Source organism: Rutidosis leptorrhynchoides, chromosome 6 (genome assembly GCF_046630445.1).
Source record: "Rutidosis leptorrhynchoides isolate AG116_Rl617_1_P2 chromosome 6, CSIRO_AGI_Rlap_v1, whole genome shotgun sequence".
In the NCBI taxonomy this organism is placed as follows: domain Eukaryota; kingdom Viridiplantae; phylum Streptophyta; class Magnoliopsida; order Asterales; family Asteraceae; genus Rutidosis; species Rutidosis leptorrhynchoides.
The window spans coordinates 288,729,089-288,743,977 of record NC_092338.1 but is presented as its reverse complement, the minus strand read 5'-3'; positions in this window follow the sequence as shown (position 1 = coordinate 288,743,977).

The following is a 14,889-nucleotide window of genomic DNA, read 5'->3' as shown; positions in this document are numbered from 1 at the left end:
AAATTGTTACGTTCACACAAAAATCGAATGAAACTCTATATGAGGCATGGACTAGATATGGAAAGTTGTTAAGAGGATGTCCGCAACATGGTTTAGACACCTGTCAAATAGTACAAATATTCTACCAAGGATGCGACATCACTACAAGGAAAGACATAGATATAGCAGCTGGTGGTTCTATTATGAAGAAAACCGAAACTGATGCTTACAAAATTATTGATAACACTGCTTCCCACTCACATGAGTGGCACCAAGAAAAAGATATCATTAGATCATCTAAAGCAGCTAGAGCCGATTCTAGCCATAACTTAGATTCCATTTCCGCAAAGATAGATGCTGTGGAAAGACGAATGGAAAAGATGACTAAGGATATTCACTCAATACGAATTAGTTGTGAGCAGTGTGGAGGACCACATTTGACAAAAGATTGTCTCAGTATTGAATTAACAATGGAACAAAGAGAGAATATTTCATACATAAACCAAAGGCCTGGAAATAATTATCAGAATAATTATCAACCGCCAAGACCGATTTACAATCAAAACCAGAATTATAACAGAAATATTCCATACAATAACCAACAAGGTCCTAGCAATCAACAAGTATCCAATAATAATTACAATCAGCAAAGACCGAATTTTCAAAACAAACCACCACATCAAACCGATGATAAAAAGCCGAATTTAGAAAATATGATGACAAAGCTAGTTGAAACTCAAACGCAGTTTTTCACATCTCAGAAACAAACCAATGAACAAAATGCTCAAGCATTTAGAAATCAACAAGCTTCTATTCAAAATCTAGAACAAGAATTAAGTAACCTAGCAAGGTTAATAGGTGAAAGAAAACCAGGAAGTCTACCTAGTGATACAAATGCTAACCCCCGGAATGAAACAGCTAAAGCTATTACCACAAGAAGTGGTACAACGCTTAAACCACCGGAAATACCTGTAACTTCTGATGAAGCTATTCCTACTCCACAAGAACCACAACCTGATCAAGATAAGGAAAAAGAACCGGTAGTTGAAAAGGTTAATGAAGATAACACAGTTAAGGCTAAACCTTATGTTAAACCATACCAACCACCACTTCCTTACCCGAGTAAAATGAAGAAAGAGAAACTTGAAGCCGAGCAATCCAAATTCTTGGATATGTTTAAACAGATAAATGTAAATCTTCCTTTCATTGATGTGATTTCAGGAATGCCTAGATATGCTAAATTCTTGAAAGATCTAATCTCAAATAGAAAGAAAATGGAAGAACTCTCGGCTGTTACTATGAATGCTAATTGTTCAGCAGTGCTGTTGAATAAGATACCAGAAAAACTGTCTGATCCAGGAAGTTTCACAATTCCATGTTTTCTGGGTAGTCTTAGTTCAATAGAAGCATTGGCAGACTTAGGTGCTAGTATAAATCTAATGCCGTATTCACTATACGCTAAACTAGACCTTGGAGAATTAAAACCAACCAGAATAAGCATACAACTAGCCGATAGATCAATAAAATATTCTAGAGGGATAATGGAGAACATGCTAGTCAAAGTTGGTACTTTAGTATTTCCAGTAGATTTTGTTGTTCTGGACATGGAAGAAGATTCTCAAGTTCCTCTCATATTAGGAAGACCATTCTTAAACACGGCTAAAGCAATGATAGACGTGTTCGGTAAGAAACTGACCCTAAGTATAGAGGATGAGAGTGTTACCTTTTCAGTTGATAGAGCAATGCAACAACCACAATCTGCAGATGATACATGTTATTATATTCAAACTATAGATGCACATGCAGAATTATTAGAAGAATTTCCAGAATTACAAGGAACAGGAGAATGTTCTTTAGGAGAAGGTAATGAACCAATTGATGAAGCTGAAATGTTAGCTACACTTATAGCTAATGGATATGAACCAACAACAGAAGAAATTCAAATGCTAAAAGAAGAAGACAGATATCGATATAAATCATCGATAGAAGAACCTCCGAAATTAGAGTTAAAACCACTTCCAAACCATTTGGAATACGCTTATTTACATGGTGAATCTGAATTACCTGTAATAATATCGTCTTCTCTTACTGAAAATGAGAAATCACAACTCATTTCTGTGTTGAAAGCTCATAAACCAGCCATTGCATGGAAGATTCATGATATTAAAGGAATAAGTCCTTCGTATTGCACACATAAAATCCTTATGGAAGAAGGTCATAAAACGTATGTGCAACGCCAACGAAGACTAAATCCTAATATGCAAGATGTAGTTAAGAAAGAGATTATTAAACTGCTAGATGCAGGTTTAATTTATCCAATCTCTGATAGTCCATGGGTAAGCCCAGTTCAATGCGTGCCTAAGAAGGGTGGCATGACTGTCATTACAAATGAGAAAAATGAGCTTATTCCTACTAGAACTGTAACAGGATGGCGTGTGTGTATTGATTATAGAAAATTAAATGACGCCACCAGAAAAGATCACTTTCCCTTACCTTTTATTGATCAAATGTTGGAAAGATTAGCCTGAAATAGTTACTATTGTTTCCTATATGGATTTTCCGGATATTTTCAAATTCCAATAGCACCCGAGGACCAAGAGAAAACCACATTCACGTACCCTTATGGTACTTTTGCTTACAAACGCATGCCATTTGGACTTTGCAACGCCCCTGCAACCTTTCAAAGGTGTATGATGGCGATTTTTCACGACATGATAGAAGAATGCATGGAAGTATTCATGGATGACTTTTCAGTCTTCGGTGATACATTTAAATCATGTCTAGTTAATCTGGAACGAATGCTAATTAGATGCGAAAAATCAAATCTAGTACTTAATTGGGAGAAATGTCATTTCATGGTTAAAGAAGGCATCGTTCTTGGACATAAAATTTCAAAAGAAGGAATTGAAGTGGATAGAGCTAAAGTAGATGTAATTGCTAAACTTCCACATCCCACCAATGTTAGAGGAGTTAGGAGTTTTCTAGGGCATGCCGGTTTTTACCGACGTTTCATAAAAGATTTTTCTAAAATTGCCACTCCTATGAATAAACTCCTAGAAAAGGATGCTCCATTCATCTTTTCAGATGAGTGTATCAAATCTTTTAATATTCTTAAAGAAAAACTCACTAATGCACCGATCATGATAACACCAAATTGGAATCTACCATTTGAACTAATGTGCGATGCAAGTGATTTTGCAATGGGAGCCGTTTTAGGACAAAGGATTGAAAAACGATTTCAACCTATATATTATGCTAGTAAGACATTACAAGGAGCACAAACGAACTATACAACTACTGAAAAAGAACTCCTTGCTATTGTCTTTGCTTTTGACAAATTTCTATCATATCTCGTTCTAGCAAAAACGGTGGTCTATACCGACCATTCTGCTATTAGATACCTATTTTCGAAACAAGATGCTAAACCAAGATTAATCCGTTGGATCTTACTCTTACAAGAATTTGATATTGAAATCCGAGATAAAAGAGGAGCAGAAAATCTCGCCGCTGATCATCTTTCTCGTCTTGAAAATCCCGAATTAGAAGTTCTAAATGAATCGGCCATACAAGACAACTTTCCTGATGAATATCTATTGAAGATAGATTATAAAGAAATCCCATGGTTTGCAGACTATGCAAATTATTTAGTATGTGGATTCCTTGAAAAAGGATTATCGTACCAAAGACGAAAGAAATTCTTCAGTGATATAAAACACTATTTCTGGGAAGATCCACATCTGTTTAAAAGTTGTCCCGATGGAATAATACGCCGATGTGTATTTGGAGATGAAGCTAGTAAAATATTAAACCATTGTCACACAGGACCAACAGGAGGGCATTATGGGCCTCAACTACAGCAAGAAAAGTTTATGAAGCTGGATTCTATTGGCCTACAATTTACAAAGACGCACACCTTCTTTGCAAATCCTGTGATGCATGTCAAAGGGCCGGAAAAATAAGTCAACGTGATGAAATGCCACAAAATGTCATCCAAGTATGTGAAGTATTTGACATTTGGGGTATTGACTTTATGGGTCCATTTCCAAAATCTCATAATAATCTATATATACTCGTAGCCATTGATTATGTATCTAAATGGGCGGAAGCACAAGCTCTCCCAACTAACGATGCACGAGTTGTAGTCAACTTTTTAAAACATCTTTTTGCAAGGTTTGGAACACCGAAAGCTTTAATAAGTGATCGGGGTACTCATTTCTGTAATAATCAACTTGAGAAAGTTCTTAAAAGATATGGAGTAACTCATAAAATCTCCACCGCATATCATCCACAAACAAGTGGACAAGTTGAAAATACCAACCGAGCTTTAAAACGTATTCTAGAGAAAACCGTAGGATCAAATCCGAAGGAATGGTCCATTAAATTGGAGGATGCACTCTGGGCTTTTAGAACAGCCTACAAAACTCCAATTGGAACCACACCTTTTAGACTTGTTTATGGAAAAGCATGTCATCTTCCAGTAGAAATTGAACACAAAGCATTTTGGGCTTTGAAGACATGTAATCTTGATTTACATGAAGCCGGACGTCTACGATTAAGTCAACTAAACGAATTAGAAGAATTAAGACATGAAGCATACGAAAATTCGTTAATCTATAAAGAAAGAACGAAGAAATGGCATGATAAAAGAATCAGAAGTTCAAAAGAATTTAAAGAAGGAGACAGAGTTCTTCTTTTCAATTCACGATTCAAGCTATTTCCTGGAAAATTGAAATCAAGATGGTCTGGACCATTCATAGTCAAAAGAGTTTTCCCATACGGAACGATAGAATTAATAAATTCAAATGGGATTGAATTTAAAGTTAATGGTCACAGAGTTAAACATTACATACATGGTCCGATGGAAGTCGACAACGAAGTTAATCACAATTTCGACACCACAGCTAACTAAGTGTGGGGAGAATCAAGTCTTTAAAGGATAATATGTATTTCTGTTAGAGTTAGATTGTCTGTTTTCGTGTAGTTCTCGAAAATGAAACCCGAATGGTCTTTCCCTAGCAGACCCTAAAAAACTAGTCTTCTCCCCCCATTCTGAATTTTTATTTTTTTTTAGGTTTTTACGAAATGAAGACTGCCTGTGAACTAAACCATGGTCTAATGCTACACGCTTTGATCACTAAACGTAATAATGACATACTACCGAGTGAATTAGTATCAGTAATCAGAGAAAGAATGGACGGAGTTAGAAAAGAATCCAGATGCGAAGATAATAAGTTACAATTTGGTAAAGGAAAATCAAAATCCGCAGCGAAAAGAAGAGCACGACACTTAGAAAGATGTCACAAATGCGGAAAATGGTCACATGGAGGTAAATGTTCAAATAATCAAACCTATTCAAACACCGAATTTGTTACTTTATGCAGAGACGGACCGTTCATATGTTTAGAAGAAAAGACACTGAATGCTCGAGGTTACGCCTATGTAGCTATGGAAAACCAATTAAACCGACTATCTTATGAATGGGATAGATCATATAACTAAGAAATCTATTTCACAGGTATGTTTGTATAGTTTTTATTTTATTTTATTTTTAACCTTTTGATAATAAACGCTAATTTGTTCGCTAAAAAGTATTAAATTGGTATTAAATAAAATTAGGTTTGGCGACCGAAATTATTGATATCATTCAAAAATTTATTACATCACTGCGAAATTTAACGTTTATTCTTAAGGTATAAATATCTTTAATCAATCAACCCAAAATATTTCAAAAATTCGTCATGAGTTAAATTAGGTTTTGGAACCGAAATTACTTTACCGAAAAGAGGGGCGCATATTTTTGATAATATTTGATTGATTAAAGTAGGATAAAAAGCCAAAAAGATTTTTAATTTTATTTTTACCATGTTTTTAAAATTAATATTTAAATCTTAAATTAATATTGTAAACTTTATAAAAACAATATATTTAAAATTATAAATATTTGAACCATAATATAAGTTTGGTGTGAATTTATAATATGAATTTTTAAATTAAGTTTGGTGTGAATTTTTAAAATATAAATTTTTAATTTTATGCATTTTAAATTTTAAGTTTGGTGTGAATTTTTAATATTAATTTTGAATTTCATATTTAAGTTGTGTGAATTTAAAAACAAAAATTTACTTTATCTCATTAAGTTAAAAATATGATTTTTAAAATTCGTCGTAAGTTGAAGACTAGGTCTTTGAACCGAAATTGCTTTACCCAAGTGAGGGACGAGAACTTTTATTATCATTATTTTTAATCTTATTGAATTAAAGTATGCCAAAAACATTAAAATACCAAAAATCTTAGCTTTTAAAACAATCGCTACAAAAAGACAAATTTTAAAATTTTGTCGAAGGACGGACTAGGACATCGATCCGAAACGACCTCGTCCTAAATAACAAGGGAAACAAAATTTTAAAATTAATTACTTAATTGTTTTATAAGTTAAAGATTATAAAAAAAAAAAAAAAAAATTAGCAAACTCCGCGACTCGCGGAGTTTGAAGGGTATTTCACTGCGAGTCGCGGGAGGACCGGAAATCAGAAAAAAAAATAAAGAGCTGAAACTGATCAGTTCACTCCCCACAACAGCAAAATAACTGCGAACATACTCCACAAAAACCCGAAAAATACACCCCAAATTCACAATTTTTAACCGATAATCACCAAATTTTTTACTAAAATCATGTTGAGAAGGATGCTATCTAGGAATTACTCAAGAAAAACGGTAAATTTCTACACCTAAACACCATTTAATCCGAAATTTGGTGTTCTTGAGCAATTTTTTTCCCAATTTGATTTTGATGCTTTTTAGTGTAATTAGGCTTAAATTGTTTATGTATTATGCTTGTATAACCCAGATTGATGCTGTTTAACATGATTAGAAGCCTTAAAATTCAAATTTTGAGTAATCTAGGGTTTGTGTTCTTGAGCAAATTTGGGGCTTTTTGATATAAACAGGTTATGGCCGATTTTTGTCATGAATTGTTGCTAAATTAAGTAGTGTAACATGTCTAGGTAGTTAAATGATTTTGAGAATTAAAGTGTAAACAGGTTATGAGCCTAAACATGATTTTGAGAATTAAAGTGGACTTTTTCAAGTCTAAAATTCATGAACTTGATTTTTGAGAGATAATGCCATTTGAAACTTGTTTAATTGCTAGTAATGATTATTTTGACATGTTATTTGAGTTGAATGCTTATGAACTTGGCGAACATTTTCGTATATGCTTATTTGAAAAAGTGTAGATTTGATGAAAATATGAAAATGAGCTTAAGTTTGATATAAATTGATCATGTCATTGTGATTATTTTGATTGATGATTTTGCTGACACTAATGCACATTTGGATGCACAAAAATTGTGTTTGATGTGTTTTGCAGACTGAAAGGGGTGAATCTTCATCACAAGCCCGCAATGCTCCTGCTGAGAATGCGGAACAACAGGAGGTGGATAACTACTACAAGCAGGATATACCTCATCCAGTCATGACCTTTTCTGATATGCACTTGGAAGAGTTGCACCCGAACCTGAGATTTGACAGACTTTGGATAGATTATCCAAAATATCAAAGGGGTTTGCATACTCTTCATTCTAAGGTTGTTGAGGTACCAAGGGTCATAGAATGGGGACCCTTAGAAGCTGTAGAATTGGCCGGGCCAATTAGGGAATTACTTGTACAGAGGTATGGTAATTCTACTTTTAATGACTGGGTACGTTTATTCACCATGCGTAGACCTGTATATAAAGTATGGTGTGAAGAATTGTTATGTAGTATAGAGTTGAATGATCGGGTAGCTAGTTTAACCGATCGTTCTTTTATTAGATTTTTGTTAGGCGGTTCGATGCGCCACATGTCTTTACTAGACATGGCTCAGGCTTTACGTATATATACGCCTGAGGAGTTAGCATCCGCTGATTGTAGAGGGTTGATACTAAACGGTAGAAAGATAGATGAAAATTTTGATACACACGGTGTGTGGAGTCAAATGACAAGCCATCACCGTTTCAAAGGGGGAAATTACTCTTATTTGGATATAGATAGAGCCGAATTAAGAGTAATTCATAGGTTTTTAGCTAATTCGATTACACAAAGGGGTAAGAACAAGGAAAAAGTAAATGAACAGGATTTGTTTTACCATATGTGTATTCGAGACCCACAAAGCGCTGTAAGTATACCGTATTGTGTGGGTTATTATTTATCAGCTATGGTTCGGGGGATGCGACCGCATAGCATAATAGGAGGTGGTATTTTTATTACTTTGATTGGTGAATATCTCGGTGTGGATATAAGTCGGGGGGGATTATTAGTAGAAGAACCAGAACCCCGCGATACTATAGGTTTAAATGTATACCATGGTGCGAAAGTTTTGAAGAGGCGAAATAACGCCGCAGTACCATACCATGGTAGACATCCACAGGTTGAGAGAAACCAACAGCAAGGTAATGTAGGAGGGGGGAATGAGATGCAAGAAATGAAAAGGTTTATAGCTTCTCAGGAGTACGAAAATGCTAGACAGAGAGCATTTGAAGATTGGCAAGTTCATCAGAACCAAATCATAGCTCATTGCCAACATATAGGTAGAAACTATATTCCTACACCGAAACCCATCTTCCCTCCCTGGTCTATAGAGATGCAGCCACCGTATCCTACGTATAACCCTGCCGAAGCATTCTATAGCACCTATGGTTATGCCTGGAACCCCTATTGGTACCAGTATCATCCCTAGTATACTTAGTTTTTTTTTATTTTGTAATTTGTAATGATTGATACGTTTAATACTTTTGTTAATACTGTAATAGTTTTTATAATTGTCTAACTTTTATTCTTAGATTTTAATAATTTTTGAATGTGGGGTAATATACCAAACTTCAAAAATATGTATATATGTTTGCAGTTTATCTTATGTACACAACAGGGTAAAACAACGCATTTTCAAAGACTGGCATTAAGTTCAGCAAAAGCAACTAATTTTGACGACAAGATGCAAAATATATGTGAAATAACAACAAGACGGAATGAACAAATGATGTGCACCATTTATCATTCAGCAAACAAACGCCAATATATTTGGAAACTTTGGTAAAAATTTAATCATTTTCACACAAATCACCCTCAATAATTTAAATTATTACTGATTTCTTGCAAATGAGGGCATTGCAAGATCTTAAGTGTGGGAAGGGGTTAAATTCTTTCGGATTTTAAAATTTTTATCTTAAACACTTGGTTACCATTAAAAATACTAGTAAAGCAGTAGTTGTATTAGAATCTAGTGCTCTCTGATAATAAAGAATAGCCCTAGTCTTATATACTGACTGCCCAATTCTAGTAAAATTTTTCAAAATTTTCAATTAAATGAACTCAAAATCATGTTTATACATATTTATGAACAATAAAACTAGGTTTTAACACCGAAATTATTGTTACCTCGGAAAGGACATAAATTGAGAAACAAACTAAAATGTTAAAATTCATTTAAAATGGAATAGAGGACGATAAAAAGGAAAATAAAAGCCAAGTGTGGGAAAATTTACCAAGTTATCTTAAACATATGTCACATATATCTGTAACAAATAACTGAAAATACTTTTGCTTTGGACTAAACTAAACTGTTTTACCCGATGAAAGAAAAGAAAGATGGATCTACACGATGAATCAATTCCATCATTAAAAGGAAGTAAAGTCTTCCGAAAAAGACACGCTCTTCTTGATTTAGGTCAAGAAGTTGTCGTCCAGACCAGCTGTAGGTTGACGAAAAATCTAGAAAAGTCATCACTAAAATCAGCAGGAAATCCACGGACCTCAGCATTAAACAGGGTCGCCAAGTGGTCAGATTTATCCTAACCATGAGAAGGATTTATCTTGTAAAATGGGGGGGCACCATGCAAATTAGCTGGATAAGACTAATGAATCAGATCCCCAGAAAGGATAATCTCCTTAAAAGATCAAAAATCAGCTTTTAAGCCTGATATTACTCAATCCTTGAGATTGACCTTAAAGATTGAGAATTACAAACTCATGGAATTCAATGATATCTAAACTCGAGCTTGAACGAGAAAATATTTTGATCAAAATTACAAACCGATTTATTTTCTGAAAACCCTATTTTCAATGCGTTCATTACCATTGAACGTAAAATCCTAGGAATTCACCTGGAATTCATTAGGTCACCTGAACTAAATCGGGTGTCAACCGTAAGAACGGTGGTTGCATAGCATGGTCAAAGACAGGACCTTGTGCCATACCGAAAAATCATAAGGGTGACTTTACTATTGCTCCTACCAAGGATAGTAATTGCGTCCGACACGTTATAGACCATAATTAAAAGCATGTCAGGGGACATTGCCTTAACAGTTGTTTGTTCAACGCTTTCCTTTACAACCGGACGGTAGTTTACCGAAAGGTAATATACGGGACAAGTAAACTGGACGTGTTGCTTTCCAAATACAAGGTTAGCAAGTGGGTGACACAAAACCGCAAGTTTTGAGCTAAAATTTTCAAATCTGAAACCCACCAAACCCACAAAAATATTTTGCAAACACCGGTAAAGGGTTATCCCGGAAAACTTATCTAGGGTAAAAACTAGATTTAATTTTCAAAAGATCAAATGTTTTCATAAAGATCCAATTTCCTTAATGGATCTAAATTTTTATAGTCATGTGGGACTGTAAACCATATCATTACTACCATTGTTTATACCGCCGTATAGAAAATCACTGATGTACAAAGTGTGAAGAATAAAGAAGTGATTCTAGTATTTCAAGACGATATTGCTTGAGGACAAGCAACGCTCAAGTGTGGGAATATTTGATAATGCTAAAAACGAACATATATTTCATAGCATTATTCCTCAAGAAAGACAAGCTTTTAGTTGCAATTGTTCTATTTAAAAGTGATATTCGTTTAAATAATAAAAGGTGAAGACAAAAGACAGATTCGACGAATTGAAGACGCAAACGACCAAAAAGCTCAAAAGTACAAAAGACAATCAAAGAGGTTCCAATTATTGATAAGAAACGTCTCGAAATTACAAGAGTACAAGATTCAAAACGCAAAGTACAAAATAAAAAATTGTACGCAAGGACGTTCGAAAATCCGGAACCGGAACCAGAGTCAACTCTTAACGCTCGACGCAACGGACTAAAAATTACAAGTTAACTATGTATATAAATATAATATAATATATAATTAATTATATTAATTATATATATATTATATTTATAAATAAAAACCGTCGGCAGAGAAAGACTCCAAAGTTGTGAGCTGTAATTTCATTCTCCGCGACTCGCGGAGTTTGAAGGCAAAAATACCGCGAGTCGCGGAGCCCCAAATTCAGAAACCCCCTATAAAGCTCGCGCATTCTGATCGTAAAATATTATCTTTTTCTTCTTCTCCTCATACGTAAAATATATATATATATATATATATTTATAATTTATATTTTAATTATAATTCTAATAATAAGGGTATGTTAGCGAATGTTGTAAGGGTGTAAGTCGAAATTCTGTCCGTGTAACGCTACGCTATTTTTAATCATTGTAAGTTATGTTCAACCTTTTTATATTAATGTCTCGTAGCTAAGTTATTATTATGCTTATTTAAAACGAAGTAATCATGATGTTGGGCTAATTACTAAAATTGGGTAATTGGGCTTTGTACCATAATTGGGGTTTGGACAAAAGAACGACACTTGTGGAAATTAGACTATGAGCTATTAATGGGCTTTATATTTGTTTAACTAAATGATAGTTTGTTAATGTTAATATAAAGATTTACAATTGGGCGTCCCTATAAATTACCATATACACTCAATCGGACACGATGGGCGGGGTATTTATATGTACGAATAATCGTTCATTTAACCGGACACGGGAATGGATTAATAGCCACTAGAATAATTAAAACAGGGGTGAAATTATGTACAAAGGACACTTGGTATAATTGATAACAAAATATTAAAACCTTGGGTTACACTCAGTCGACAACCTGGTGTAATTATTAAACAAAGTATTAAAATCTTGTTAGAGTTTAAATCCCCAATTAGTTGGAATATTTAACTTCGGGTATATGAATAATTTGACGAGGACACTCGCACTTTATATTTATGACTGCTGGACTGTTATGGACAAAAACCAGACGGACATATTAAATAATCCAGGACAAAGGACAATTAACCCATGGGCATAAAACTAAAATCAACACGTCAAACATCATGATTACGGAAGTTTAAATAAGCATAATTCTTTTATTTCATATTTAATTTCTTTATTTTATATTTAATTGCACTTCTAATTATCGCACTTTTATTTATTGTTATTTAATTGCACTTTTAATTATCGTCCTTTTTAATTATCGCAAGTTTATTTTATCGCACTTTTTATTCGCAATTTCATTATCGTTATTTACTTTACGCTTAAAATTAAGTCTTGTATTTATTTATTATTTTACATTTGGTTTTAACTGCGACTAAAGTTTTAAAATCGACAAACCGGTCATTAAACGGTAAAAACCCCCCTTTATAATAATAATATTAATTATATATATGTTTGTATTTTTATAAAAGTAAACTAATATAGCGTTGAGCTTTGTTTAAAAAAAAGATTCCATGTGGAACGAACCGGACTTACTAAAAACTACACTACTGTACGATTAGGTACACTGCCTATAAGTGTTGTAGCAAGGTTTAAGTATATCCATTCTATAAATAAATAAATATCTTGTGTAAAATTGTATCGTATTTAATAGTATTTCCTGCAAAAATTTAATAGTATTTTATACCCCTTAGCTTTGACATCAGTCCCTACCACTCCTAGACATTGGAGAAGTCGGGAAGGCATTCCCTTTAATGAGGTCATAGTGTCTTCTACTAATACTCAGCTATACCCAAAGACTTGCGAGTCACCTCGAGACATATCGTATCACTACTTGCTACACGTACAACCCGACGCGAGACCCGGAATGAATATCTAAAAGGAACCTAACAACGTTACCTGAATCCGAACCTTTGAAGAAACTTCGGGACACTTAGGCATTAATACATGATCTACGGAACCTACGCACCCACATCGAGAAACTGTGAGATTAGTTATGTCGATTCCATTTTGAGATGGCATAGATAAAGCACCGTTAGATGAAATTGTGTATAATTGGAAGTGATCACGTTACATTGACCACATGAAATGATATTGGAATGAACGTACGATTTAGTACAATATAATGACGCCAGGCCAGCGTAATTATATTGAAGTAAATCATGCAGAAGTTCCAATGTTACTACATGAGGAATATGGGGTGATCCAGGGAAAATTTTGGCAGGGATCATTTGAGCATACGCATTATAGTCTGTTAAAGGTAGGGAAAGAATAACCACGTAGCCTAGATACTATACAAGAAGAGCTTTGATTGCAGAACTGATAACCCGAAAATTTGTTATAGATATCGACACCCTGGATATTTAAAGAGAAAGTTCTCAAATAGGAAAAACTTTGTACTGACTTACCGTAGAGCAATCGTTATCTCAGTTATGGAAACTCGCATAGATCCTGATTTTAGTCAGGGTACATTTCATCACAATGTTTTATTGATTCGAAGTTGTTTAATACTAGAGCGATAGAAACCTTATATCTAAGAACCTTAGCGTTATGAATAATAAACCATCAACAACCATGGGAATTAAGTATTTTATAGGACACAAGAAAATGGTAAACTGAGGAAGATAGAGGAATAATTTAAGGTAGTACTTTAAGATTAACAGGTGGGTCATTTGGAGATGACCTCATATTAACCAAACTTGGGAGTTTTAATGTAGTAGTTGAAAAGGATTAGTTACCTACGTACAGGCATATGTTATTTGAGAAGATTGATGAAATTTTTCACAGTAGTATAGTAAGAGTTGATTGGGATGAACTATAAGATTAACCTAATACTCATTGAGCTAGGAAGCTTTGATGAAATAGTTGGAACGAACTGACTTTCAAGGATGAAAGTGGAATTTATTTATAATTGGAAAAATTTATTCGTATACCTCGCAAGAATGGTGAAACTATTATGGGGAGAGTTGTAGCCCGAAAACTGAACCTTTTTAGTTACATGACAACAACCCGAAATCCCACAATGGAAATGGGAAGAAATTCAATATTAACTACCAGAGACGGTAGGCAGTTAGGACATCATCTGGGTTATTATTGACCAACTCGCCAAAACTGCTCACTTTCTAGCCATGAAAGAAACCGATACAATGAACAAACTTGCACAACGATACTTAAAGGAAATCCTATTCCGTTACTTCAGCAATTCAAATTCTATATTGAGGATTACCCAAGAATCTCATTTGATACTCATTCTTACGCAACTCTAAATCCTAACTTATTACGAGGAATTTCTTATTCGATGATAACCACGCCACCATATTTTTTTTTACTTCGTTATTAGTCATAACAGTTCGAAACTTTCCAAAAATCAATGGGTGGTTCATTCTCATCCTCATACTCTCCCATTCGTACCTCACTTATAAGCAACAACTTCACACTTAAGCGTTTTTGGTCAAAGGAATTATGCCCTACTAATAGTCGTCAACACAAATAAGTTCAATGGTTTTTATTACCTCAAATATCACTCGAAATTTTTAAAAGTCTTTTACTCGATTCTCATCAATCTTTTCCAACTTGTAACCTCCGAAATATGAAAATTTTGTTTACCAAAATCGTACACACATTATTTTACTGTGCTATCCTCTCAAAGCTTTATAAAAATAAATATATTTTGTTCGCCATTCTCGCAAATTTTGAAATCATATACGTTATATAAAATAAAGTAAATGATTACTTATCTTTGACAACTACATGTAAAATTTCACTCTTACAAATCAAATCTTTTGTTCAAAATATATTTTACTTTGAATGGTACGGGTTATAGATAACCCTA